Genomic DNA, 27,657 nt, shown 5'->3' on the forward strand with positions numbered 1-27,657 from the left:
GGTCGCGATGGTCTTGACCATCGCGACCATCATCATGGATGCTCGCATAAGCTGTGGGTTACCATAAGGCCGCTCCATTTTCATGTAGGAGGGCCCTGATTCAGAGCCGGACGCTCTGACAGAGCGCTCGCTCTGAATCAGGGCCGTCCCTGCTCCTTTTTGGAGTGGCCTCCTGGTCGCTAGCATAGCTGTGGGTGACCACCCACAGCTATAGCGAGCGGCCAAAATGATGGTCGCGATGGTCAAGACCATCGCGACCATCAGGCTTGCGACGAGACCCTGCGGTAGGGTCCCGCTGCCGCAAGCCCAGGAGTACTTTTGGCTCTATCAGAGCCAAAAGCACTCCCACTGACATCACTAGTGATTTCAGTGGGGCCGGCCCCAGACGGTAGGCGTTCCCATGGGAACGCCTCCATCTGGGCAACCACGTGCCTGGCACGCCCACCAAAGGGGGCGTGCTGTCAATCACCCCTTTGGTGCGAGACCCATAACGATGGCTCGGCCATCGTTATTCGGGTCTAGCGCATGCGCATGACAGAGCCGCCTCCGTCGTGCGCATGCACACTTGGGCACCATCGACCCACTTGCGAGCGCTCAGCGCACACGAGCGGGTCTGAATCAGGCCCTTAATCAATCTGGAGGGGTCAATACGCGATCAGCAGCTTCCCCCATATACCAGCCAATCAGACACAGGCTGCTCTGATTGGTTGTTTGCATGCTGAACTTTTCATTGAGCTTCTAAGAGACCTATCTGGAGGAGCTCTCTAAATAGGCCACACCTCCGCCGAGTGAGCTGTGCTTACATGTGCACGCCCCTTCTGTACATATCGTTTGCTGTATGACACCAATCCACGTCTCCAGGGAGCATGTTTCACTTACATACTGTATGTATGCCCCAACTGTACATATCAGGTGTTGCATGTCATGAATCTACATCTCCATGGTTGTGCTACACTTACATAACTACTCTACCACTGTACATATCACACACTGCATACCCCCCGCCCCCATTCCACGTCTCCAGGGGGTGTGCTGCATTTGCATGTGTATGTCCCAAGGGCTACAAGCGTAAGTTATGGGCAACCTAAAATTGTGCAGCAGAATAAAGAGGATTGTCAGCAGCTGCAGTTGGACCTATGCTCAAACTCTAACGGGGAGATGTATCAACTGGGAGAGAGATAACGTGGAGACGTTGCCCAAAGCATCCAATCAGCTTCCAACTGGCATTTCATAGGCTGTGCTAGAAAAATGACAGTTAGAAGCTGACTGATATCTTTGGCCAACTTCTCCATTCTATCCCTCTCCAAAGCTTGATACATCTCCCCATAATTCAGGACTCAATGTGTGGATCGCAGCAGTAGTCAGCAGAGTAAGGGCGCATACGCACCGGATGATTTTTATGAACGGTAACGATATCATTGAACGATATATATAGTTCAAGTTGACGAACGATGCTCGCTCCCGCGGGTCATTAACGATATCCCCAGTTGTCTGTACACAGCTCATTCTGGGGATGTCCTTAAGTATGCCATGCTGCCGAATGCAGCATTGCCGCGACCCCTCCCGCCGTCGTTCGTCGTTACCGGCATCGGCAAGTGTGGATGCACTTAACGATGCCGGCACCCTAGCCAGACCCGCCAGTGCCAATATCGCTCCGTACACACATTGGGCCTCATTCAGAGCCGCTCGCAAGCGGGCGATGGTGGGGCACTGCGCACGCACTGCGCATGCCGCGCATGTGCGCATGCCCCACAGCGAATGAGAGATTCACTCGCTCCGGGGCTCGCTACAAACAGGGCGGCTGTCGATGTTGATCGACAGCTCGCCCCGTTTTGTAGGCGGGGAGGGGGTAGCTGGTCATATGGAACGCATGCCGTTTGTGGGCGGCCCTACTGACATCACTCGTGATGTCAGTAGTGAGCTTCCTGCTCTATTTGAGCAGGAAGCTCACTGGGGCTTGTGGCACAAGGGTCTCGTTGCAAGCCCGATGGTTGCGATAATCGCGACCATCGCCAGGCCGTCCGCTAAAGTTGTGGGTGGTCACCCACAGCATAGCGAGTGGCCAGGAGGCTGGGTTAAAAAAAAAGCGGTCGCCCTGATTCAGAGCGAGCGCTCGCTTTTTGCGAGCGCCTCTGAATGAGGTCCATTGTTCAGTGTGTCTTTTGGTACTGGTGAGGGGATCCAGGACCCATGGCCTGGCAGTGCTGTATCGCCAAAAAATGTCCAAACTATTTTATTCTTCATGTTATGATATAACAAGATTTGTCATCTATTCCTAAATATTGCAAGAAGGCTCCAATATGTCAAAGATTTTATAAGCACAAAATAATATAGTAATATAACAATAAAGCAAGCTCATTATACAAGAATCTTGAAAACCACATAGCAAAGTGTTAGCACATTAAGGAAATAACATTCGACAAGTACAAACCAAATTTATAAATAAACGCATGTTCCCCTACTCCAGCGCAAACTCACAAATAATAATATACAGTATATACATATATATACTATATATACTGTAGAACAATTTGAAGATTTCATCATTCAAAACAGCACATCCACTGACATGATCATTTTACTGATGACGTGAAAGTATTTACATTCTTGCAAAGCTTTGCCTTTGTTCAGAAATATTAGTAATTAAAACCAAGTTTGCCATAGAGACATTTCCCCCTTTTGGGAAAAACATTTTATTGGTTTTAGCAATAGTTCATTTGTAAGTGCATAATGGGAGTGGCCGTGTGTTTTTTCTGGAGATATATAGGTAACAATCTGTACCTTACAACTATATAATAATTAAGATTCCACACAATCTCTCTATGCGGAGGAAAGTGTCTCAGCAATATATTGCTAATGGTATAATGCCATTAATAGAGGAATAAAGGTTAGCTCACCCTAGTGTTAGTGAGGGGTGCTTGCCAGAATCACGGAGACCATGGTCTGTCTCCTAAAAGTTCACGTTGTCACTCGGTTGAAAAGATCCCCTGAAAGAGAACACATAGTAGTGAATATTACATACGAGCCACGAATCACATATAATAAACAACCATTTAAATAGTAATGGTGCGTATACACGTAGCGATTTAAAAGAACGATCTGAACGATAACGATATCGTTACCGTTATCGTTCAAATCGCTCATTTGAATGGTCCCTACCAACTTATCATTGACCAGAGATGCGCGGCCACCTATGGACGATAGCGATATCGTCCATCGGCCGAGCACGCGATATCGAGCAGGTTACTATAAGGGTTGCTATAGTCATCGGTAAAGAGGTAGTGTGCTGGATGATCAATATCCAGTGCATATCGTATCGCTGGCTGATTGCTACGTGTATGCACCATTACACAGGGAATCCACATCTTACAACAGTCCTTTGCAATTAGCTGATTTCCTGATACTCTTGGGAAACTAAATCATTGGTAGCAGATAACGAAGGATTGACCTATTGTATATTACACTTTACAGTTTACACTCCTCACAGGTCTGATCAGTATTTATCCCAATGATTTATCCCAAGGTGAGTAAATTCCCTGCTGCTGTGCTTTTAGCCTCATCTGTTGGGGCGATATCTTCTAATCAGCAAAATAATATTTTCAAGAAGCGATTAACTCCGACAATCAATTATAAAAGCCTTTCTCCTTGTTCTGCCAGGTTCGTTTTCCTGCACAGCGCGCCTTTCCCTAAACCCTCCAAGTAGTTAAACGTTTGATCTGACCAATGTGTCTTTCTTCAGTATATTTAAAAAAAAAAAAAACACAATAGTTTACAGAAATTGCAGATAGACAACATCTTCCCTGAGGGTGTCATTGGCTCAATAAAATATTTCATGGTTAGACTTGTTAAAGTATTTAACCCATAGACAGCTTAGGCTTGCGCTTTAAGGAACTGATTCAGACCCGGTCGCTAAGTCGCGCTTGCTCGCTCTGAGCAATTTTCGCCCGTCTGCGCATGCGTATAATTTGCAGTGCGCGTGCGCAAGCGAGTCTTTGCAATTGGATTTTGGTTGCTCGTAAGCCACTATCAGGTCGCTACTTTGAGTGACAGATAGCGCCGTTTGTGCGGACGCAGGCGTGTCAGGCCGACAAAACGCAGTTTAATGGGCGTACATAATTAGCAAAGTAGCGTCATTGTACACGCCACCTGCATGTCTTTCAGCTAGCACTGATCGCAGTGCTTGCGGCGGGGAAAGGCAATCTCAAGGACTGCGAGCAGCTCCGATGGCTCTTGATGTTACCGATTAATCAAACAATTCCAGGAGATGACGTGTGTTGCGAAGGGAAGGGGGCGTCTTTATACACTAGCGAGCACTCAGTGCCATAGCTCGCTAAGACATAGAGGGCGTCCTTACGCTACGCAGTGCGATTGAGGAATTTGAATATCCGGCCCCTTTGCGTCAGCGAGCGACCGCATCTTGCGAGCAGGTCTGAATGAGCTCCTAACTCAGTGCCGAGACGGGTTTGACGCTTTTTGGGCAGGTCACATCCCAGCAACAATGTTTGCTGCTTTTCAGGACAAATACTTTGTTGTATTCAGAAAAAAATACTGGGCCTGATTCAGAGCCGCTCGTAAGCGGCCGCTCTTTCGTTCTGACCGATGTTCGCTCATCGACGCATGCGTACAGATTGTAATACACATGCTCGAACCAGTCAGTGTGGCCAAAAATTGTTTGTTCGCTATATAGCGAATGCCTGCTACTTTCAATGACAGGATGAGGCGTATGTGGGTGGTAACAAAGGAAGGGGCTTGAAAACGGGGAGTGGAGATCAGAACGCAGGCGTGCTTAAAGGTCAAAACGGGCGTTTTAAAGGTGTGCATAATTAAAACAGCAGCGTCATTGCCAACATCACCTGGTTGTTTTATAGTCAGAACTGCTCGCAATATAGTGGTAGGAAAAACCAACCACAAGAATAGCGAGCAGTTCATACGCTGGTCGATGTACTAGATTAATCTAATAAATAGCGGACATGACGTATTGTGCGAGCGGCCAGGGGGCGTATTTTTCAAAATTACAACCGCAAGTTTTGCTCGCTCGTTCAGACTTAGAGGCGTGAACAGACCGCAATGAGTGAACGGTTCATTTGAATAGCCACCCCTTGTTTTGGAACGAACGACCGCAAATAGCGAGCGGCTCTGAATCAGGGCCACTATTTGTTAGAGATTTGCGGATTAGTTCTCCAGATATAGGAATCCACACGAATTTCGTTAATCCAGGCAGCTGCGAGTCGCGGTTCTGATCTTGCTGCAGTTCAGAATTCGGATTTTAATTCTGAATTTCAGGTTTTGGATTGCAAAAATTATATGATTTTAAATGTTTTTTTTTTTTTTTTAAATGTTTTATCAATTTAAAAAGAAAAAAAAAACCCAGATCCAAAACAAAAACACAAGGGTCAGAGAATATCTCTATTATTTATAATACAAAACTAAAATATGCAGTTTGGTGGTAACAAAAAGACAGGTGGAAAATAAATGGTATATGTTGTAAAAGTTCTGCTGTACCAAAAAAGTGTTTGTAAACTGTTTATATAATATGGATTGCTACAGTATAGCATACTACAACCAAAGGTCTTCTGGAAAAAATTATATACTGTAGTAGTAGGCAAATTGTCTCTATGAATGCAGTTTAAACACAGACAGAGGTGTCTATTTACTAAGCAGTGTTAGGAGACAGAGTGAAAAGTGATAAGGTACCAGCCAATCAGCTCCTAACTGCCATTTTGCAAACACAGCCTGTGTCATGCAGTTAGGAGCTGAGTGGCTGGTACCTTACCTCTGTTCACTTTATCTTCTAACATAGATTAGTAAACAGACCCCTTAGGGCCTAATTCAGCATGGATCGCAATTGCGATCGCAGCTTCATAAGCGCACGCAATGAAAATATGCTAATCTGCCATTACTCAGCCAGCATACAGATGGCCACTACCACTTTCTCACATCAGTAATACCTCGCAGTCCTGCGTATACATCGGTAACATTGAAGCACATCGGAGCGTCACGCACAATTACAACAGCTCCGACCTGTTGAAGAAATTGCAAGTCTCACGCATTGAGAGCCCAAGCTGCGTAGGCAATCGCAGTGGCTAATTTATGCACGCCCATGCGATGGCGTTCAAACGGACAGGCACGCCTGCGTTTCTGCAACCGCTCCCCCGTCACCACGCCCCAAACGCTCACGGCCTGTCACTCACTCTGCGATGAATTCCTGTCCCCGTCCATAATCGCAGTGCAATCGCCGGGCACGTGCCTTGGGGTGCATACATATGCGCAGTACGCAACAATCGGCCGATCTACGCACGCGGTTGCAATAGCGATCCATGCTGAATCAGGCCCTTAGTCACTAAATGCAAAACAAAATAACAATGCTTCTAAAACATATACTATATTATAATATATATTTATATATATATATATATATATATAAATATATATTATATATATATATATATATATATATATTAGGGTTGAGCGGGTTCGGATTTCTGAAATCCGAACCCCCCCGAGCTCCCCCCGATCCGAGGACGATCCGAGTCAGGCTCGACTTTTCCCGCCTGACTCGGATCTGAAATCGAGGCAAAACGTCATCATCCCGCCTTCCGGGTCTCGCGGGTTTTGGATCCTATATAAGGTACCCGCGTCGGCGCCATTTTCTCACTCGGCTGTGGACAGTGAAGAGGGAGGGTGGGAGTTAGGGCTGGCTGGGCTGTGTAGTGTAGTGTAGTGTAGTGCAGAGTAGTGTTGTGTTGTGCTGTGCTGTGCTGCGCTGTGCTGCTGTTGTCCATAGGGGCTGTGTCCACTACTTCAAAGTCCATAGGGGCTGGCTGGACTGTGTTGTGCAGTCAGTTCTCCATAGGGGCTGTGTCCACTCCAAAGTCCTGTGCAGTGTCCCAGTCCTAAAGGGGTGCTGTAGTGATGTCCAGGGGGTGCTCTGTCCGTCAGGGGTGCTCCCACCAAGTGCTAAAAAAAATATATTTTTTCTGTGTTTGTGAATTTGTGTGCGCAGTAGCCGCACGTGCATCAACAAAGTAGTGCCAAGCGTGCGCCTGTGTCATAAGTAAAGGGCCAGCTGGCTTGACCGTTAAAGGGTGCTGTAACCCCCAAAGTACACTCCAAACCAAATAAAAAAATATTTTCTGTGTTTGTGAATTGTGTGCACAGTAGCCGCACGTGCATCAACAAAGTAGTGCCAAGCGTGCGCCTGTGTCATAAGTAAAGGGCCGGCTGGCTTGACCATTTAAAGGTGCTGTAAACCCCAAAGTACACTCCAAACAAAATAAAAAAATATTTTCTGTGTTTGTGAATTGTGTGCGCAGTAGCTGCATGTGCATCAACAAAGTAGTGCCAAGCGTGCGCCTGTGTCATAAGTAAAGGGCCAGCTGGCTTGACCGTTAAAGGGTGCTGTAACCCCCAAAGTACACTCCAAACAAAATAAAAAAATATTTTCTGTGTTTGTGAATTGTGCGCACTGTGGCTGCACGTGTATCAACAAAGGAGCAGCGCCAAGCGTGCGCCTGTGTCCCATAAGTAAAGAGCCGGCTGGCTCATTTCTTAAAGGGTGGTGTAACCCACAAAGTGCACTACTCTCCAGCAAAAACAAAAAAATATTTTCTGTGTTTGTGTGCGCCTTAGCCGCACGTATATATCAAATCGATATAACATAAATGGAGGACCAAACTTTCTCCGATAAAAATAAAATAAAGAAAGATCAAGAACCACTTCCTCCTAGTGCTGTAGCTGCTGCCACTAGTCATGACATAGACGATAACATGCCATCAACGTTGTCTGCCAAGGCCGATGCCCAATGCCATAGTAGAGGCCACATACAATCCCAAATGACAAAGTTCAGGAAAATGACCTTAAAAAAAACATTTTAATCATCTGAAGAGAAACGGAAACTTGCCAATATGCCATTTATGACACGGAGTGGCAAGGAACGTCTAAGGTCTTTCCCTATGACTAGTGTGTGTCATACTAGTATGACTAGTATGTTCATGAATAGTGGTTCAGCTTCACATGACGATGGAAGCCCTCCTTCCGCTAAAAAAATCAAACGAGTTAAGCTGGCAAAAGCACAGCAAAGAACTGTGCGTTCTAAGAAGATATCACAAATCCCCAAGGAGAGTCCAAGTGTGGTGGCAGTTGCGATGCCTGACCTTCCCAGCACTGGACGGGAAGAGGTGGCTCTTTCCACCATTTGCACGCCCCCTGCAAGTGCTGAAAGGAGCACCCACAGTCCACTTGCTGATATGCAAATTGAAGATGTCACTGTTGAAGTACAACAGGATGAGGATACTGGTGTAGCTGGCGATGAGGAGGAAGTTGGCGAGGAGGATTCTGATGGTGATGTGGTTTGTTTAAATCAGGCTCCGGGGGAGACAGTTGTTGTCCGTGGGATATAAAAGCCCATCACGGTCATGCCTGGGCAGAAGACCAAACATTCCACCTCTTTGGTCTGGCAATATTTCTATCCAAATCCGGACAACAACTGTCTTGCCATATGTACCATATGTAAAGGTGAAATAAGTAGGGGTAGGGAAGTTAACCACCTAGAAACATCCTCCCTTATACGGCACCTGCAGCGCGTTCATAAAAAGTTACTGTCAAGTTCAGAAACTTTGGCTAAGACCGTAAGCAGTCCAGGGTCACCTAAATCCCTTTTTCCTGTTTTATCCAAGGAATCGGTGGATGAGGAGGATGAGGACGACATCTTGCCTCCGTAGAGCCAGTTTGTGCAGGGACACATTAATTGCCAGCTTGTTTTGTGGGGGCCCAAACGAAACAATCATTTCAGCCACATTCATGTGGCAGACCCTGGCGCTGAAATGATTGATTTGTTAAAGTGTGCATGTCCTGTTTATACAACATAAGGGTGGGTGGGAGGGCCCAAGGACAATTCCATCTTGCACCTCTTTTTTTTCTTTGCAGTATGTACTGTTTGGGGCCTAGTTTTTCAAACTGCCATCCTGTCTGCCACTGCAGTGTCACTCCTAGATGGGCCACGTGTTTGTGCCGCCCACTCGTGTTACTTAGCATAGTCATCCAGCTACATCGGTGCAACCTTTTGGACATAAAAACACTATTGTGAGGTGTGAGGTGTGAGGTGTTCAGAATAGACTGGAAATGAGTGGAAATTAAGGTTATTGAGGTTAATAATAGCATAGGAGCAGAAAAACCCACAAATTCTGTGATTTTAGCTGTTTTTATGCTTTTTTTTCAAAAAAATACAGATCCAAAACACAAAACCCAGAACCCAAAACACGGAAGGGTGGTTTTGGCAAAACCAATCCAGATCCAAAACACGAAGAAAGATCCAGATCCAAAACCAAAACACAAAACACGAAAAGTGGCCGGTGCGCACCCCTAATATATATATATATATATATATATATATATATATATATATATATATTAAGTAGTAGCCAAAATTGTTGAAACGTTTTGGAAAATGTGCATTTTTGAAGTTTAACAGCTTATAGAACTAATATCTTTTAGTATTATAACAAAAAGCATACATCATTACAATGGCAATTTCATTTAGAACATAATACAACATAATACAATTTATTTTATAACAAAATTTTACATTTTGAAAACAGTTATAGGGGGGTATTCAATTTGAGGCGAAAAGTCTGAGGTCGGACTTTTCACCGTCATTGCTGATTTTCCTGGGATAAAGTATTGGGCACGTGCCTGCTTTATCCCAGTATTCAATTAGGATCTGGCGAAAACGAGACCCGGCGGAGAGGTAAGTATGGAAAAGTGCAGGGAATTTTTGAAAATGTTCCTGTCACCCCCCCTAAAGATGTCCCGTCAAGGGGGATCACTATGGGTACCCCCGTTTTTGCCTGCTGAAGGGAGTCAGGGTTTTTAAATACCTGCCGCAGGTGCATAAATGCGGCTTTGAAGAAGGTGGTGAAGATTAGCACTTAGCTTATTTTTTTGGCCAAAACAACTTTGCCCATCAAATTTGGGGCACATGGGTGCAAGCATATTTTTAAGTGCCTTAAATGATTTTTAAATATTCTTCAAAAATGCACCTTGTGCTACCACCCGCAATGAAAAAATCACCTGCCGGATACATGGGGACCCCTCAGGAATTAATTGCCCTAGTTTAGAAGTTTGTCCCACAACTTTTTTTTTTCGCCCCCCAAATTAAAGTAGATTTCTTTGGTGTGTCCTGACAATTTTTTTCAATTTTTTTTGACACAGATTAACTTTTAAAGGACTCTCCCAGGGGTGCAGGCTATTTTTTTTAAGCCTGCTCCCCTAAACCACAATTCTGCACTTTTTTTCACCATGTAAAACATGGTGAAAAGTTATCCCCGTTTTTTAACAAAGACTTTTCACTCTGGCGAAAAGTCTTTGGGCTCTATTTACTACAATCCGCATATTGAATGCGGATTGTAGTGTGATATTACCGAGTGAATTTGCATTGCGAATTCAGGCAATATCACAGGGATTTACTATAAATCCCTTGCAGGGACAGTGCTTGCGATAAAGCTCTGTCCCTGCGGATCCCATCCGCACTCTAGTCGCGGTATTTTCGGAAAAAATACCGCGACTAAGAGCCCGCGCATGCGCCGACCGACCACCGCTACTACCCCCCCAACGACGCTAAGCCCCGCCCCCGGCACTAAGCCCCTATTATCACAGGGCTTCCCCCGGTATTTTTTTACAATTTATTTTTAGTAACTTAGGTCGGATCACATTTCCCATTACAATTATGGGAAATATGATCTGCTTTACTAAAAATAAGTGATACTGGGGGTTGGAGTAGAATTTTACTAATTCTACTCCAATTGCCCTGTAATAACTACAGGTGAAACTAAAATAATGTGAAAAGGGTGTGAAAACACCCTTTTTCACTTTATTTTAGTAAAAATAATGTTAATAAATAGAGCCCTTTGAAATTGAATACGGGTATAATCAAAACAGGCGAAAATTAAGCCATTGGCAATAAATTATCGCCGATAACCTGTTTTCGCCTCAAATTGAATACTGCCCACAGTATATTAACTGAAATGTGGGAAAGTACATGTCTTAGTTTTGCACAAATCCATTAGTACTTAGTTTGGAAGCCTTTTGCTGCAATTACATACCTCCTAACTAGGGGTGTGCACCGGCCACTTTTCGTGTTTTGTGTTTTGGTTTTGGATCTGGATCTTTCTTCGTGTTTTGGATCTGGATTGGTTTTGCCAAAACCACCCTTCCGTGTTTTGGGTTCTGGGTTTTGTGTTTTGGATCTGGATTTTTTCTTAAAAAATAAAAAAAACCCGCTAAAATCGCATAAATGGGCCTTTTTTTGTTCCTACGCTATTAATAACCCCAATAACATTAATTTCCACTCATTTCCACTCTATTCTGAACACCTCACACCTCACAATATTGTTTTTAGGCCAAAAGGTTGTACCGAGGAAGCTGGATGACTATGCTAAGCGACACAAGGGGGCGGCACAAACACGTGGCCCATCTAGGAGTGGCACTGCAGTGGCAGACAGGAAGCCAATCAGCGTTATGGTGCCCATTTGCATGTAGCACGAACCCGGGAGATCCGTGCTACATGCATCTGTGTGATTGGCACAGAGCAATGACAGGTCCGTGAGACCCGTCTGTGCTGCTGTGGTAAAAAAAAAAAAAAAAACCTGTGTAAAAAAAGAAAAAAATGGCGTGCACCCCCCCAAAAAAGAGCAACCAGCCCCGGGCATTAGTAACCCAGTGCTGGGTGTGCTTAAATACAGGGGACAAACGACGTAGGGGTCCCCTGTACTTAAGCACAACCAGCACCGGGCTAGTCAGAACCAGCGCTGGTTGCCAAAATACGGGGGACAAACGACGTAGGGGTCCCCTGTATTCTGCGCAACCAGCTCTGGGCTCTGATCCGGTCCTGGTTCTGGAAATATAGGGGACAAAAAATGAGTAGGGTTCCCCTGTATGTTCCAGAACCAGCACTGGACTTTTTCTAGCGGGGGGCTGATGCCACAGCCAGGGGAGCCCTTTCACCGGGCCCCCCAGCCGCAGCATCAACCCTGACCGCTAGTCAGCCCAGGCCGGGGATCCCTGGAGAGCTGGGGACCCCCCCAATAAAGGGGTCACCCTCTCCAGGGCACCCCAGGCCCAGGCTGATAGCCCGGGGCTATCCCCGCCACCCCTGGTGGCGGTGGGTGGCGGGTTGATTGTGTGGTGTGGTGTAAATAAAGAATATCAAACATTGTCTTTACAAGTAGAACTGCAAGTCCCAGCTAGCCTGCCCCGCATGCTGGTACTTGGAGAACCACAAGTACCAGCATGCAGGGCATTAAGGGCCCACTAGTACCTGTAGTTCACCTGTAAAAAAAATGTTTAAAAAAACACAGGACACACACACCGTGACAGTATAAGTTTATTAAACATACATACACACACACACATGTACACATACTCACCTATGTAACCTGTAGCATCGGTCCACTTGTCCGGTAAAGTATCCCTAGGGGACCTGTGAAAAAAAACATACTCACCATCTCCTATGCGAGGTTCTGTCCTCTTCGTTCCAAAGTAGGCATCCCCGGACTTGGCAAAAAAAAAAAACGAAAACGCGATCCACGAACTTAGTACCGTTCTATAGAACGGTACTTCCCGAATGAGAGCTTAGCGGCGGGGTATCACCATGGAAACCCCGCTGCTAAGCGTTCATTGGCTGAGAGAGGTCATCTCCCGTCTCTCAGCCAATGAACGGCTCCCTCCATTGTAGTCAATGGTGGGAACCGCAGGGTAAACTTTAATAACCTTGCGGCTCCCAGCATTGACTACAATGGAGGGAGCCGTTCATTGGCTGAGAGAGACGGGAGATGGCCTCTCTCAGCCAATGAACGCTTAGCAGCGGGGTTTCCATGGTGATACCCCGCCGCTAAGCTCTCATTCGGGAAGTACCGTTCTATAGAACGGTACTAAGTTCGTGGATCGCGTTTTCGTTTGTTTTTTTTTGCCAAGTCCGGGGATGCCTACTTTGGAACGAAGAGGACAGAACCTCGCATAGGAGATGGTGAGTATGTTTTTTTTCACAGGTCCCCTATGGATACTTTACCGGACAAGTGGACCGATGCTACAGGGTTACATAGGTGAGTATGTGTACATGTGTGTGTGTGTGTGTGTGTGTATGTATGTTTAATAAACTTATACTGTCACGGTGTGTGTGTCCTGTGTTTTTTTTTAACATTTTTTTACAGGTGAACTACAGGTACTAGTGGGCCCTTAATGCCCTGCATGCTGGTACTTGTGGTTCTCCAAGTACCAGCATGCGGGGCAGGCTTGCTGGGACTTGCAGTTCTACTTGTAAAGACAATGTTTGATATTCTTTATTTACACCACACCACACAATCAACCCGCCACCCACCGCCACCAGGGGTGGCGGGGATAGCCCCGGGCTATCAGCCTGGGCCTGGGGTGCCCTGGAGAGGGTGACCCCTTTATTGGGGGGGTCCCCAGCTCTCCAGGGATCCCCGGCCTGGGCTGACTAGCGGTCAGGGCTGATGCTGCGGCTGGGGGGCCCGGTGAAAGGGCTCCCCTGGCTGTGGCATCAGCCCCCCGCTAGAAAAAGTCCAGTGCTGGTTCTGGAACATACAGGGGAACCCTACTCATTTTTTTCCCCTGTATTTCCAGAACCAGGACCGGATCAGAGCCCAGAGCTGGTTGCGCAGAATACGGGGGACCCCTACGTCGTTTGTCCCCCGTATTTTGGCAACCAGCTCTGGTTCTGACTAGCCCGGTGCTGGTTGTGTTTAAGTACAGGGGACCCCTATGTCGTTTGTCCCCTGTATTTAAGCACACCCAGCACTGGGTCACTAATGCCCGGGGCTGGTTGCTCTTTTTTTGGGGGGGAGGACGCCATTTTTTTCTCTTTTTACAAAGGTTTTTTTTTTTTTATTTACCACAGCAGCACAGACGGGTCTCACGGACCCGTTAGTGCTCTGTGTCAATGACACAGATGCAAGTAGCACGGATCTCCTGGTCCGTGCGTGCATCTGTGTCATTGAAATACACAGCAGCACAGACGGGTCTCACTGACCCATCTGTGCTCTGTGTCACTGTCAATCACACAGATGCATGTAGCACGGATCTCACGAGTCCGTGCTACATGCAAATGAGCACCATAATGCTGATTGGCTGAGAGCCGTGACAGACGGCTCTGTCAGCCAATCAGCACTTTGCCCATTAAAGGCAAAGGCATTTTTTTTTAAATGGCCGCTCGAGGCAAAACCTCGAGATCCGACAGCAGATCTCGAGGTTTTGCCTCGGGAGAGGGATCCGGGGCAGACAGGGAGATCCGAGCTTGGGCTTGGATCGCCCCGGATCCCCGAAGTTCGGGTGGGTTCGGTTCTCAGGGAACCGAACCCGCTCATCCCTACTCCTAACATTGGTGGCCAGCGGGTCGGAACCCTTGGCGTGCCAAAGGCACGCTTATATCAGAAAAGGGGGGGGCTAGAGAAAAGGGGTGGAGCATTGCAGCACCCCATTTTAGTCACTGTTGGGGTGTGCCCAGCACTCTTCGAGATGCTGGGCTACCCCCAGACTTTCTCTGCACTGTGAGTAGATGCTGTGTGCATGTGCACAGCGTCTATTCACCCGTTGCTTACCCGCTGCTTTGCCAAGCAGAGCAGCGGTGTGTGCTAATCCCAACTGCCCCCCCCACCCCACTGTGGGACACTGATGTATTTGCTGCTATATAAAGTGTCATTGATCACACAAAATCATCCCACACCATTTGCTGTCATACATCCCCACAGCATAACACTAAAGGTCCCCATACATCAGAGATGGATTGCAGCAATCGTGCAATTTGCAATCGATTGTGTATAAAAATCTGCAATGTATGGGCTTCACAGATCGCAGATTGCAACTAAAAAGTGATTGGAATTTTTTAATCAGATTGTCCAACATGTTGGATTTCACAGATGGATTGGGGCTGTAGATTGCTAGTGTATGGACATGATCAGCAGATTTGCAGACCGTTTCTAGCAAAATGATGGGCCTTTCAAGATTGCCAGATCTGTGTTTGTTGCAATCGATCTGCAAATCACTGAAAAAGATCTGTAGTGTATGGGCGCAGATTGCTCGATTGGGAAATCCTAAGATTGGGCAATAAATCTTCAGATTGTTCAATTGTGGTTTTCAGATTGCTGATGTATGGGGGCCTTTACTGGATGCTTCACAGCAGGTGTTGTGCACTCAGGTAGCAAATCTTCTCCAAGTCTTCTGTGGACATAGGGCCTGATTCAGAGCCGCTCGTAAGTGGCCTCTCGTTCGCTCCGAGCGATGTTTGCCCAACTGCGCATGTGTACGGATCGTTATATGCATGCGCGAACCAGTCAGTGCGGTCGAAATTCATGTGCTCGCAAAATAGCGAATGCCTGATAATATGAGTGACAGAAAGAGGCGTATGTGGGTGGTAACAGGGGAAGGTGCTTGAAAACGGGGAGTGGAGATCCGAACGTAGGCGTGCTTAAAGGTCAAAACGGGCGGTTTATGGATGTGCATAAATAAAACAGCAGCGTCATTGACCACGTCACTGGGTTATTTTATAGTCAGAACTGCTCGCAAGATTGTGGTAGGAAAAACCAACCACAAGAATAGCGAGCAGTTCATACCCTGGTCGATGTACTCAATTAATCTAATAAATAGCGGACATGACGTAGGATGCGAGCGGCCAGGGGGCGTATTTTTTAAAAAAACGACCGCAAGTTTGGTTCGCTCGTTCAGACCTAGAGGCGTGAACAGACCGCAAAGAGCGAACGGTTGATTTGAATAGCCACCCCTATTTTCTGGACGAGCAAGCGCTAATTGCGTCCGGCTCTGAATCAGGCCCATATTTCTTTCCATCACTACCAAACATGGATATTGTGGTTTTGTCACTCCAGATGACACTGTTTCATTGTTCTTCTGACCAATTGATATGCTTTTTAGCCCATTCTAATCTTTTTTGTCTTTGTTTGAGAGATAAAAGCGGCCTTTTCCTTGGAATTCTGGCGTTTAATCTAAAATATTGAAGTCTGCGTGGAACAGCCCTGGCACTGCTGTGTACACCACATTCACGTAAATCATTTTGAATTGCCTGAGACGATTTTCTTCTGTCACTCAAGCACAGTTTTTTCATTCTGCTATCACATTGTGGTGTTGCAAATCTTTTGCTACCTTTACTAGTTTTGTTTGGAATCGACTGAGTCTGTTGATACTTATTCCACAGTTTCGAAATGCCACCTTTGGTTACCTTCTTCACGTAAAATAGTCAACTATTGTTACTTTGCTTGTCATCCTAAATGAGTTACATAACTTACTTCTAGAATTTAAATGAAAAAAAAAACACATAAAAAACAGTTGAGCAACTTAGTGATAATCAAACAACTAAATAAGATGTTTTACTATCAATTCTAGTAGCAACAAATGTGCTCCCTATCTTTATTTGGGATGCGGTCAGGAAGCCAACTGTGCAGTCCTGACAGGGGACTAATGATAGGCATCGAAATCCCGACGCCTATCATTATCCCTATGCCGGGAGCCAGACGCCTTTCATACCAAACAAAGGTAAGCCGGGCGGCGGGCGCAGACAGCCGTGGGGGGGAGGGCTAGGTTAGGGGCTCCCGGGGGGAACTTAGGGTTAGGCCCCCCCTGGGAGGGTTAGGCTAGGGAAAGGGAGGGTTAGAGTTAGGCACCCCCGGGGGGGGAGGTTAGGCGCCCTCCCGAGAGGGTTAGGTTTATTCTGCAAGGATGGGGGGGTTAGGTGTAGACACTTACGGGAGGGGTTATGGTTAGGCACTAGGGGGAGAGGATAAGGTTAGGCACCCCTAAGGGATCGTTACGGTTATGGGGGGAGAGGGTTAGGTTAGTTAGTATACTTACCTGTTGGGATCTTCACTGCTGGCGGTCTTCCGGCATCATTCATACCGATCCCCTTTATTTAGCTATAACGTTTTGTGCAATAAAGATAATTCGTTGCGGTGAACTGCATTATATTGTGTATAAAATTATCTTTCCAGCGATATACACCTTCATAGGATTTCTTTTAAAAATAATGCAGTTATATGCAATTAAACCCTAAAAGCACACATTTTCCAAAAGGTTTCCACAATTTTGGCCAGTAGTGTACTGTACAGTATATGGTAGAAAATGCAGAGAAAATGATGAATTTAATTACTGGAAAGCTACTTGCAAGTGTTCAATTATTTACCTGAGGAAAAAAATGCTTAAATCATGGCCCTGTCTTAAAAATCTTAGGTTTTAAGGAACAAGAACATTTTGTATTTCTGTTCTGAGAGGCATGAATGGCACCCGCCATATTACACAAGTTGCATTCTAGGCCATGCAGAATATAATTTTATAATATTGATTAACAATTACAAAGAAAGACGCATACGAATCATCTATAAACGACAACTGCGCTGTGACCCCCGGTAGGTTTATTACTCTACATTATCAGTGGTATAAATTAGCCCACTGGAATAAGTCATCTCTTCCCATGTAGCTGTGCTTAGAAACCCTGACGGTTCATTTGGCCTCATAATGGGTTAGATCACCAGGTGAGGATTATTCGTCCACCATCTGAAAATTAAGCTTCATCCATCTCACACACGGTGACAGAAACAAGTGGCGAGTATATCAACGTTCCGTGTTGCGGCAGCCATGTCCTGGCATGAACTAAACCACGTATGTCATGTTCTTAATGGCATTACACGGGAATAGAAGACTTGTTGCTGGGACATTGGAGACTGGAATGGAGCAAGTTCCACGTGACCTTTAGTAAATCATCATCTCCTTGTGCCTCTAGCTGAAATATTTCCCTCACAGAAAGGCCGTGTGCATAAATTGCGGCTGAATGTTAAATGCACAGCCTGCTCGGGAAAAGCATTGCCCGTTACAAAGTGGATGTACAGTAGTCAGTAGCTTTTGTGCCACTAGGTGTAATCGCTTCATTAGCATACAGTACGCTGAAATTAATTAAGTCCTTTAGATCCATCATTACAAACAGTAACCAAGTTATTTGGCAAAAAGGCAAAACTCGCAAAGTTCATTATGGCTAATCTGCTGATCAGCAGAAACTCCATCACAAAACTAACATCAGTGTCTAAATATAAAAATATTTGGTTTTATACTGTAGCTTGATACTGTCTTTTCACTTAAATTACATACAGCATAATATACCTCCCAAGATTTAGGAGTTCCAAATTGGGAAGTACTGTACTGTGGGCCTGAATCAGAGCCGGACGCTATTTGCGGACAGTCGTTCCAAAAAAGGGGCCGGCTATTTAAATTGAGCGCTCGCTCTTTGCGGTTTGTTGACGCCTCTATGTCTGAGCGAGCGAACGAAAAATGCGCTCGCTATTTTGTAAAGACGCCCCTTTGCCGTTCGCATCATACGTCATCTCCGGTATTTATTAGATTAATCGGGTACATCAAAAGGCATCTGAACTGCTCGCAGTGCGTGTGGTAGGTTTTTCTTACCGCTATCACTGCGAGCAGTTCAGGCTAAAAGACAACCAAGTGACGTGGTCGATGACGCTCCTATACTAATTATGCACTCCCATTAAACGCCCTTTTTACTGTTAGGCAGGCCTGCGTTCGGATCTCCACTCCCGTTTTCAAGCACTTTCCCGTTACCACCTACAAACGGTACATTCTGTCAATGAAATTAGCAGCCCCTCGCTGTTTTGCGAGCGCACAATTTCCGATCGCAATGACTGGTTTGCGCATGCTCATTATGACCCATACGCATGCGCAGTTGTGAGAACATCGCTCAGAGCGAACGAGCGGCTCTGAATCAGGCCCTATATTCATATAGGCAGCAAAAAATGCTTTCTTTTTTCCCAGCCTAGAGTAACCCCCTCACGTTACAAGCACATGTGAAAAACTGTTAAGTTGAACATGAGCAACCACTACTTTATATTGCTGTTCTGAGAGGCATGGTTGGCACCAGCATTGGGAGGGTGTGCGGGTTCCGGTAGTGCTACTTGGAGGTCTCTAGGGGTACCTGCAGGTGAGTTGGCTCTCAACTTAAATATATCTATGTATGTGCTGTTATCATGTGACACAACAATAAGCAATCGTGAGCCAGAGTGGGTGCTATTATCATGTAGCGATAGTAAACTCCTCCCCTTTACAAGCACCTGTGCAAAGTTATTAAGTTTCTCATGGGCAACCACTATTTTGTATTAGGATACTGACACTTGTCGGTTAGCATCCTAACCCTTCCCCTCTCCCTACCCCTAACTCTAAACCCTCCCCGCCCAGTGCCTAAACCTAACTACCTTCCCCAGCACCCTAAATCCAACCCTCCCCCCTATGTGCCTAACCCTCCCCCTTGTGCCTATCCCTAACCCTCCCACTAACTCCAGTACTTACCGTCGAGATGCTTTTGTCAGGATTCCGGCACCGGCATCCTAAGTGCCGATATCCCGACTGTCGTGATTTTGTTGGGATCCCCCCTACATACGTAGTACTTGTCTATAACAGGCGTGAGCTCATGCAGACAGCTTGTCAAAGACAGGAACTATGGCTTTACATTGCACCATTCGGACCAATCAGAGAAGTCATAACTGCAAGTGGTATTTATGTAAAACAATTTGACTACAGGAAAGATTGCATAACGGTAGGGCTGTATTAAAAGAGGAGGGGGTCCTTGCGCAGTCTCCGTCCTTGCCCACTCCTCTCTAGCCGGTGGCGCACGGAGTAGACTACTATGCAGCTCTCCCGGAAAATGCTGTCGCAGCCAATGGCTGCGACTATCCTACTGCACCATTTTCCTAGTGACTTGTGCAGCGTTGACGCCGGACTCCAGAGAGGTAAGTATTAAAGAACGTGGATCCATTCCGGATACACCACTGTGTAACAGGCTTATTGAGAACAGTTTTTTCAGTATTTAATAATTTGTAAACCCCTCTCTAGTGATCCTGCATCCCCCTGAATGGGAGAATCATAACATTTAGCGCTTTCATCCGTCAGTATAAAATACATCACATTATTCTGCAGTTTAATGGCTCATTCAGAGACACGTTAGATTTCCTAGTCTTTAAGTACTTATACTGTTCGTGAAAGCATGATACATAAAGATAACTAACAAAACAATGTTGCAATACTTTAGCCCGTATATTACTTTACATTCAATAAAGAGACAATTCTTTTACATGCTGACATATTGTGTCTGAATGACTACTGTACTGTATGTTAGAAGAACTTAGGGCCTGATTCATTACGGATTGCAACTGCGATCACAGCTGAGATCACGCACACAGTCTCACTGTGATGATATGTTAATCCATTGCGATCGCTATGCCGTCGCAGCACAACATAAGGACACCCATCTTAATTCACACACATCCGTAATGTTTCGCAAGACTCCAAAACCATCGGCCCCCTCATGCACACTTGCACAAGCCCTGACCTTACTCAGGGGCGCCGACAGGGGGGGGGAGCGGGTACTGGTTACCGGGGCCCGGGTTTCCTGAGGGGCGTGTGCTGAGCTGCAATGGAGACTGCTCGTGGTTGCTGAGCAGCGGTCACAGCAGTCTCCTATGCCTGTGGGGGGGAGCGATCACACTGATCGTGCCCCCCCTGGCTTTGAGCAGGGCTGAGGGGGCCCAGAGCGCCCCCCTCCCCAGCGCACAGCGTTGCAAATCTTTTTTTTTTCGAGAAGGGGGCGTGGCCACGCCTCCCGCGATTAGGCCACGCCCCCTAATACCCGGGCCTGCCGTGGCTCTCAGCGGGCCTGACCTTACTCAATAACCTTATTGCACGCAGACAGTAGGGCATCGCAGAGCCTAAATTATGCAAGCCCCTGCAACGGCGTTGAAACACATTGGCATACCTGCGTTTCGCCTACCACCACCCCTGTCACCTCCTACAAATGGCACTTCCTGTCAATCACTCTGCGATTGGTCTACGTACTCACTGCAATCGCAGTCCCGATCACAGTGGCTGGTTCGCGCGCACGCTTACTGCGATGCATACGGTGACGGGGTGGTCGATAGTAACGGGGGTGTGGTGGTGCGAACGCAGGCATGTCTGTGCGTTGGAAGTGAACACCATTTCAGGGGCGTGCATAATTAAGACACAACGTCAGCATACACATACACATGGCTAAATTACACACAGCAGCACTCGCAGTGCTTGCGGTAGGGTATAGTCAGCCACAAATGCTGCGTATGGGTCCGATGTTACTCGATATTACAGATTATTTAATACACTTCCTGGAGATGACGTGCGTTACTAAGGGAAGTGGGCATCTTGTGTCAGGCTGGTGGGCGTCTAAATACATACCGCGATCGCACGGCAAAACAAAACATAGTGGGCACGCTAATGTCTTGCTAGCGATCGTGGGATTTGCATACTTTGGCTGCAGACTGCTTTGTGCAAACCCAGCCTTGCGACCGGATATGGGGTATTTCTTGAGAGGTGGGGGCCTGTGTGCAGTCTCCGACACTGGCCCCCTCCTCTCCGCCCGGCAGCGCACTGAGCTGTGCGCGGCCAGCACCGGAGTTATAAACTCTGGGCACTAGAGTGTGCCCAGAGTCTATAGTGTATGCACAGGTCACCGGGAAAATGGCAGCGGTGGCTATTTTCCCTGTACTGTGCATGCGCAAATGATGAGAAAATGGCCGCCGCTTCCATTTTCCAGTTGTTTTACAGCGCCGGACCCCCGCGCTGACATGGGACTCCAGAGAGGTAGGTAATATTATGAGTGCAGGGTGTGCAGTGCGGGGCCCCCCTGGACCCAGGGGCCCATGTTCCCCGCACACCCTGCACCCATTATAGATACGCCCCTGGACCGGATTTGAATCAGGCTCTGAATTCAAAGAGTTGCTCAAGCAAAACACCTCTTAACCACTCAATGACTGGAGAGTTTTCACCCCATTGGGACCAGACTAATTTGAATCAAAGAAGATTTCATATATTTGGGAGGGGCAGATTGGCATTAAATTTATTAACATTTTGGAATTAGTATTTATTTATTTTATTGGCCTTACTGTATATAGGAAAATGAAGTACAAAAGTAAGAACTGTACGGGGAAGTTAGAATAATACAGTAAAAATGTTTTTTATATGATTCTTTCCCATATTACTCTTTAAGATATTTAGGCCCGTATTCAATTTGAAGCGTTAAGTCCGGATCCGCTTTAAGTTACCGCCGATGGCGTCATTATCGCCTGTTTTGGTTTTACCCCGTATTCAATTTGAAAGACCTTCCGCCTAGGCGGTAAGTCAATATAATGTAATAGGCCGAAAAGTTTCGCCTATGAATAGCAGGCGGAAAAAAGTGCAGAACTGGGGTTTTGGGGTGCAAAGTTTCGGGAACCCCCTGCAGCCTTCAGACAGTCCCCCAAAGGTACTCTGGGCCTGATTCAGAGCCGGACGCTCTGACCAGAGCGCTCGCTCTGAATCAGGGCCCTCCTACATGAAAATGGAGCAGCCTTATGGACGCTCGCATAGCTGTGGGTTACCACCAACAGCTATAGCGAGCGTCCATGATGTTGGTCGCGATGGTCAAGGCCATCGCGACCATCGGGCTTGCGACGGAGACCCTGCGGTAGGGTCTCGCTGCCGCAAGCCCTGGAGTGATTAATCACTCCCACTGACTTAACTACTGATGTCAATGGGGCAGGCTTCAGACGGTAGGCGTTCCCATGGGAACGCCTCCGTTTGGCAGCCACGCCCCCGGCACGCCCACCAAAGTGCGTGTGCTGTCAATCAACATCGACAGCATGCCCCCTTTGGTGCGAGACCCAGAGCGACGGCTATCCCGTCGCTAGCCGGGTCTCGCGCATGCGCACGACGGAGCTCCCTCCGTCGTGCGCATGTGCAGTAGGGCACCATCGACCCGCTTGCGAGCATCCTGCGCTCGCGAGCGGGTCTGAATCAGGCCCTCTGTGTCAAAAAAAAAAATAAAAAAATGTAAGGACACCCCAAAAATTGACTTTGAAAAAGGGGGCGAAAAAGAAAAACGTTGGGGTACAAACTTAAAAACTAGCGAACTTGACTCTGGGGGGTCCCCAAGTATGCCCCAAGTGGTTTTTTGATTGCAGGTGTTTGCGCCAGGTGGATTTTTCTTGATTTTTCAACTTCACATTAGCAACTTTTAAATATGCTGACCCCCATTTTCAAGTACCCCAAATTTGCTGGGATAAGTTATTTTCTTGAAAAAATACTCCTAAATATTATTCTGCATCAGGTATTGAAAAACGCTGTTTAGCAGGTATTGAGCCCATTTAAAAACAGCAAATATCTTCAGCAAGCCAAATCGGGGGGTACCATAGTGAACCCCCATGTCAGAGCATCATTTTGGGGGTGACAAGCTGATTTCCCCAAAAATTACAATACTTTTCACTTGTTTCAGTATCGCCGGGTGCCATTTACACGTACTTTCAAATTGAATACGAGGTAAAGCGTGCACACGCTCGCTACTTTAACGCCTACAAAACAGGCAAAGTTGGCGTTAAGTCCGGGCCGCGTTAAGTTAACGCGGCTCAGCTCAAATTTAATACGGGCCTTAGTGCAATCCCAAAAATATAGTCCACGATTTCAGCTCAGATATGTTTTCCCCTTTGTTTGCTAGTAACATACAATATAACATACTATAACTTTTATGTATTTGCATTTATTAATTTGGCTGGGAGCCTGAATGCTACTGTATAACAAATTTACAATTCACAAACTATGGGGGGAATCCAATTACCCGTGGGGTTTATCCCACCGCTAATTACCAGTGCCGTGCGGGAAAATGCTATTAGATTAAATAGCATTTTCCTCATGTGGTAAATTAGGTGTTAAAGTGCAAAAATCCACTAATTCCATGTAAACTGCGCAATCAATGGGTTTTCCCGCGCGTGAAACTCCTGAATCTGCCTTTTGCAGACTTTTTCGCACAGCTCCCGAAACTGCAAGGAAAAGTCCACCGAGGGGAGATAATGTGCAAGGTTAACCCCGCTAATTGGATTTCCCCCTATATTTTAGAGAAGACTTGTACCATGTTTCAGAGGGGTCTATGTACTATGCCGCGGATATTATATCGTAAGTAATATTTTAATTTTTTATGAAAATATCCGCGTACAAAGGGAAACTCACAGCGACAGCCCTGCGAGTTATGTCCCCGGCAAATTATGCACATCTTTCACAGAAGTGTAAGACTTCTCCTGTGGAATCCGACACTGCCCATGCGCACGGCGTCAGCTTCCGGGAGCCGGCCAGGGGTTACGGGGGAGAGATCGAAAGATCTGACTCCTTCACCAGGAGCTCCCAGAATGATTATTCTGAAGATGGTGTAAAACTACTATGGCTAAACTCCAAAAAGCTTAACTTTTTGAAATTTAGTACATAGGGGGGGCGGGAGGGTCAGAAGAAGAAATTTATTAACCAGTCTTTTGTAATATCAGAGATAATAACATCGACCTCTATATATTTAATTTCATATGCAAACACTGCAGAACGGTTACAAAAGAAAATATTAGTGCAGAGTCTGGTCAGTAACTGCTTTAATGCGCATTGCCTCGGCTTGGGTATGCTATGCTATGGGCAGATTTGCACAATACGATTTTAGCTTTTGTAATGTAGCAATTCTCTGCAGGTACTGACATTCTTATAAGCATAAGTATTACGTTGTGAGAACATTATTCACCAATGGGGTGAAAGAAAGATGTTCCCAATGCCTAAGCTCCAACCATCAGTAAATAAGTCTCCACTGTAAATGTGCGAGAGGCAGCTATACTATTTTAATATTTAATGTGAGCAATTAACAGGCTTGGATGTAATCGCGTATGAATGTACTGTATGTGCCAGGAGGACAATTAGACACATTTCATAATGCACTTTGGTAAATGACCTTAATTGGCAGACACACTTCTCTTGACTAAACCAAGGTTCAGCCTATCAATTCATTAGGAATCACTGATGACACTTTGTGCCTCGTGCATCAGCCGTGACAAAGGGGTTCTAGTAAATTCATATAACAATAGGCTGCATTCTAAAGAGAAATGGTTCAGCCCAAAAAACGGTTCCTTCCAAAGTGTTTAGTTAGAAAGGTGCACTTGCACATCTGAAAATGCTAAGGGGTCTATTTACTAAGCAGTGTTAGGAGACAGAGTGAAAAGTGATAAGAAAGTGATAAGGTGCCAGCCAATCAGCTCCCAACTGTCCTTTTTCAAACACAGCCTGTGCGATGACAGTTGGGAGCTGATTGGCTGGCACCTTATCACTTATCACTCTGTCTCCTAACACTGCTTAGTAAATAGACCCCCAAATATGCTAACAAGTAGCTGGAACCAGGCAATGTTCCGGATACCTGGACATCCGTACCGAAACTACTGTAACTAGATAATAATTTGGCAACTGTAAAGAAAAATTCCATAAATAAATAATTAAAGGGAGGTGTGTTGGTCAATTTGTATAGGTGGAATAATGACGATTCCTGGGGCGCAGGTTGTATAAAACAATATGAAGGACCCTATTTGTACAGTTTGAACATCCCTAATCTTAAAGGATTTTATCGCTTCAGAGAACCTTAAATGAGTGTACAGTAGGGACCAGTGAATTTGGAATGGGAATTCAGTGCAAAGTTCTAGGGATATTCTCATCCTGGCAGAGTTGTCTATGTTGATCCCTTTGGATATAAAACACATGTGATTTGTGGATACAATGTTGCAGTATACTGTACATTGCACAAAACAGAAGACTAACAAAGGGCTGAAGTAAGCCTGAGGTCTTTTAAACTCCAAGGCTGTGACTGGTGATGTTGTCAATGACAATTCAATATTGTGATCCCTATTTTATGGCTGATGTACGGTGACAATTAGATTGTCCTATGGCCGTGGGGATGAGGAGCATAGGATGTGTCTGATGAGTTTATAGAGGGTGGACGGCTGTAAATCGGAACCGGTATGAAATACCACCGGCAGGATGGCCGGCGGTTCGATTCCCGGCAGCGCCTGGCCGAAAAAAAGCAGAGTTCCCGGCAGCGGAAGCCCGAAAATGCTGGATATCCCGATCGTCGCTAAGGTAAGTATTAACTAACCTAACCTAACCCCCTTAGCGGTGCCTAACCCTAACCTCCCCCCCAAGTGCCTAACCCTAATATCCTCTCAAATTGCCTATCCCTAACCGTCCCTTCCCCGCTGCCTAACCCTAACCCTCCCTCCCCCTAGCCTAACCCTAACCCTCCCTCCCCCAAGCCTGACCCTAACCCTCCCGGGGGGTGCCTGACCCTAAGTCCCCCCGGGTGCCCTAAACCTAACCTTCCCCCCCCCGCGGCTGTCCGCTCGCGGCGCCCGACATCCCTTCGATCGGGATGCCGGGCGCCTGTCTCCTGGCGTCGGGGAAATGACTGGCGTCTAGATATAGACGCCCAGCATTTCACCCTCGCCGGGATATGACAGTCAGGAAGTCGGCTGTCGGTATTAAGGCAGCCAGTTTCCCGATTGTATACCCTGTAAATCAGCCTCTTTGACTTCTAAATTGTCTTTATTTGTTTATACTGCAGTGTTAAGGTTTTATAGTTATTATTATGCATTTGGGACAGGAGCTGCCATCAACCGCTAGGGCATTTGGTGAACCGTATTTTATTTATTGCAGCAAAAAAAGCTGGCACACAGCATCATATTCAGCACAAGTTTCACAAGGCCAAGCACAAGCCAGTGAATTCAAGTTTCCTGAAGGTGGAAACGCCACTGAGGAAATTTCTTCTGCATAACAATAAGGACACCAGGGGCTGGTGCGAGTTTTCGATAGTTGATTTATGGAGAGGGTTAAAATCCAATCAAAGCTGCTGTTGAATTATATCTGGGTTGGTTAATAGAAAGTCCATTGCTTGTTATATTGGAGAATACACGTGTCAGGGAAAGTAGAGGGAAGGCTTTGGCCAGAGAATGGAATGATATAATGCTGACCTTTTCCGTCACCAGAGTGGGGGATTTGAAATTACGCTGAGACCTCACTATGAGACATTCCAGTCACTGCTCACCACTCTCTTTGTGTTATCTACGACTGTACAGTCATTTGCTGTAGGAAAGATTAATTACATCAACTGTAAAATTATGTTTGCCTGCCTCAAAATTAATTTTCGCCTCTGAGTAAATCTTTTTATTTTGTATATTTCCTCTGTATAATACAATTTAGCTGGTTCAGGCTCATTACAAGGGCAGCTTTTTCCAAATGTTACATTGAAAGCATTTTTTCCCCAGCAACATTCTCTGGGTCTTTATGGAATTTTAAGGGGTCAAAGTTTGTGAGGTTGGTCCAATTCGTATACCATGCTGTGTGAATATTGCTGTAAAGGGTCAGGCATCTTGATGTATTCCCTGTGAGAAATGCACAAAGTAGACTTTCAATTATTCCTGCCTTGTTTGTTCCATCTCCTGTTTGTCCTTGCCTCCTATCCTATATGTGCATCTCCTGCCTGTTTGCTTTGCCTCTTGTCTCTTTTCCTCAGTTCTTGCCCTATCTTTTTTCTTTGTCTCCTAGCTTCTTTGTCCATCTTCTACACTGATTGCTCCATTTCATGTTTGCCTTCTCTTCTGCCCTGATTGCTGCATCTCCTGCCTGCTTTCACTGTCTCCTGCCCTATTTGCCCATCTCCTGCCTGTCTACCTTGAGTCCTGTATGTTTTCCTCATTTCTTGTGTGCTCCACCGCCTTTCATTTTTCCTTG

At 46.1% G+C, this 27,657-nt stretch overlaps 1 protein-coding gene across 1 annotated transcript in view; it reads right to left on the minus strand.

The window, feature by feature from the left end:
• Positions 1–27,657, minus strand: part of LRFN2 (leucine rich repeat and fibronectin type III domain containing 2) — a 669,153-nt gene that overhangs the window by 354,003 nt on the left and 287,493 nt on the right. The window contains exon 3 of the mRNA XM_088451846.1: positions 2,898–2,987. The gene's annotated coding sequence lies outside the window, so the exon portion shown is untranslated. The remainder of the gene's footprint in view (positions 1–2,897; positions 2,988–27,657) is intronic.

The sequence above is a fragment of the Taudactylus pleione genome, unplaced genomic scaffold (assembly GCF_031769625.1).
Source record: "Taudactylus pleione unplaced genomic scaffold, aTauple2 ptg000031l, whole genome shotgun sequence".
In the NCBI taxonomy this organism is placed as follows: Eukaryota; Metazoa; Chordata; class Amphibia; order Anura; family Myobatrachidae; genus Taudactylus; species Taudactylus pleione.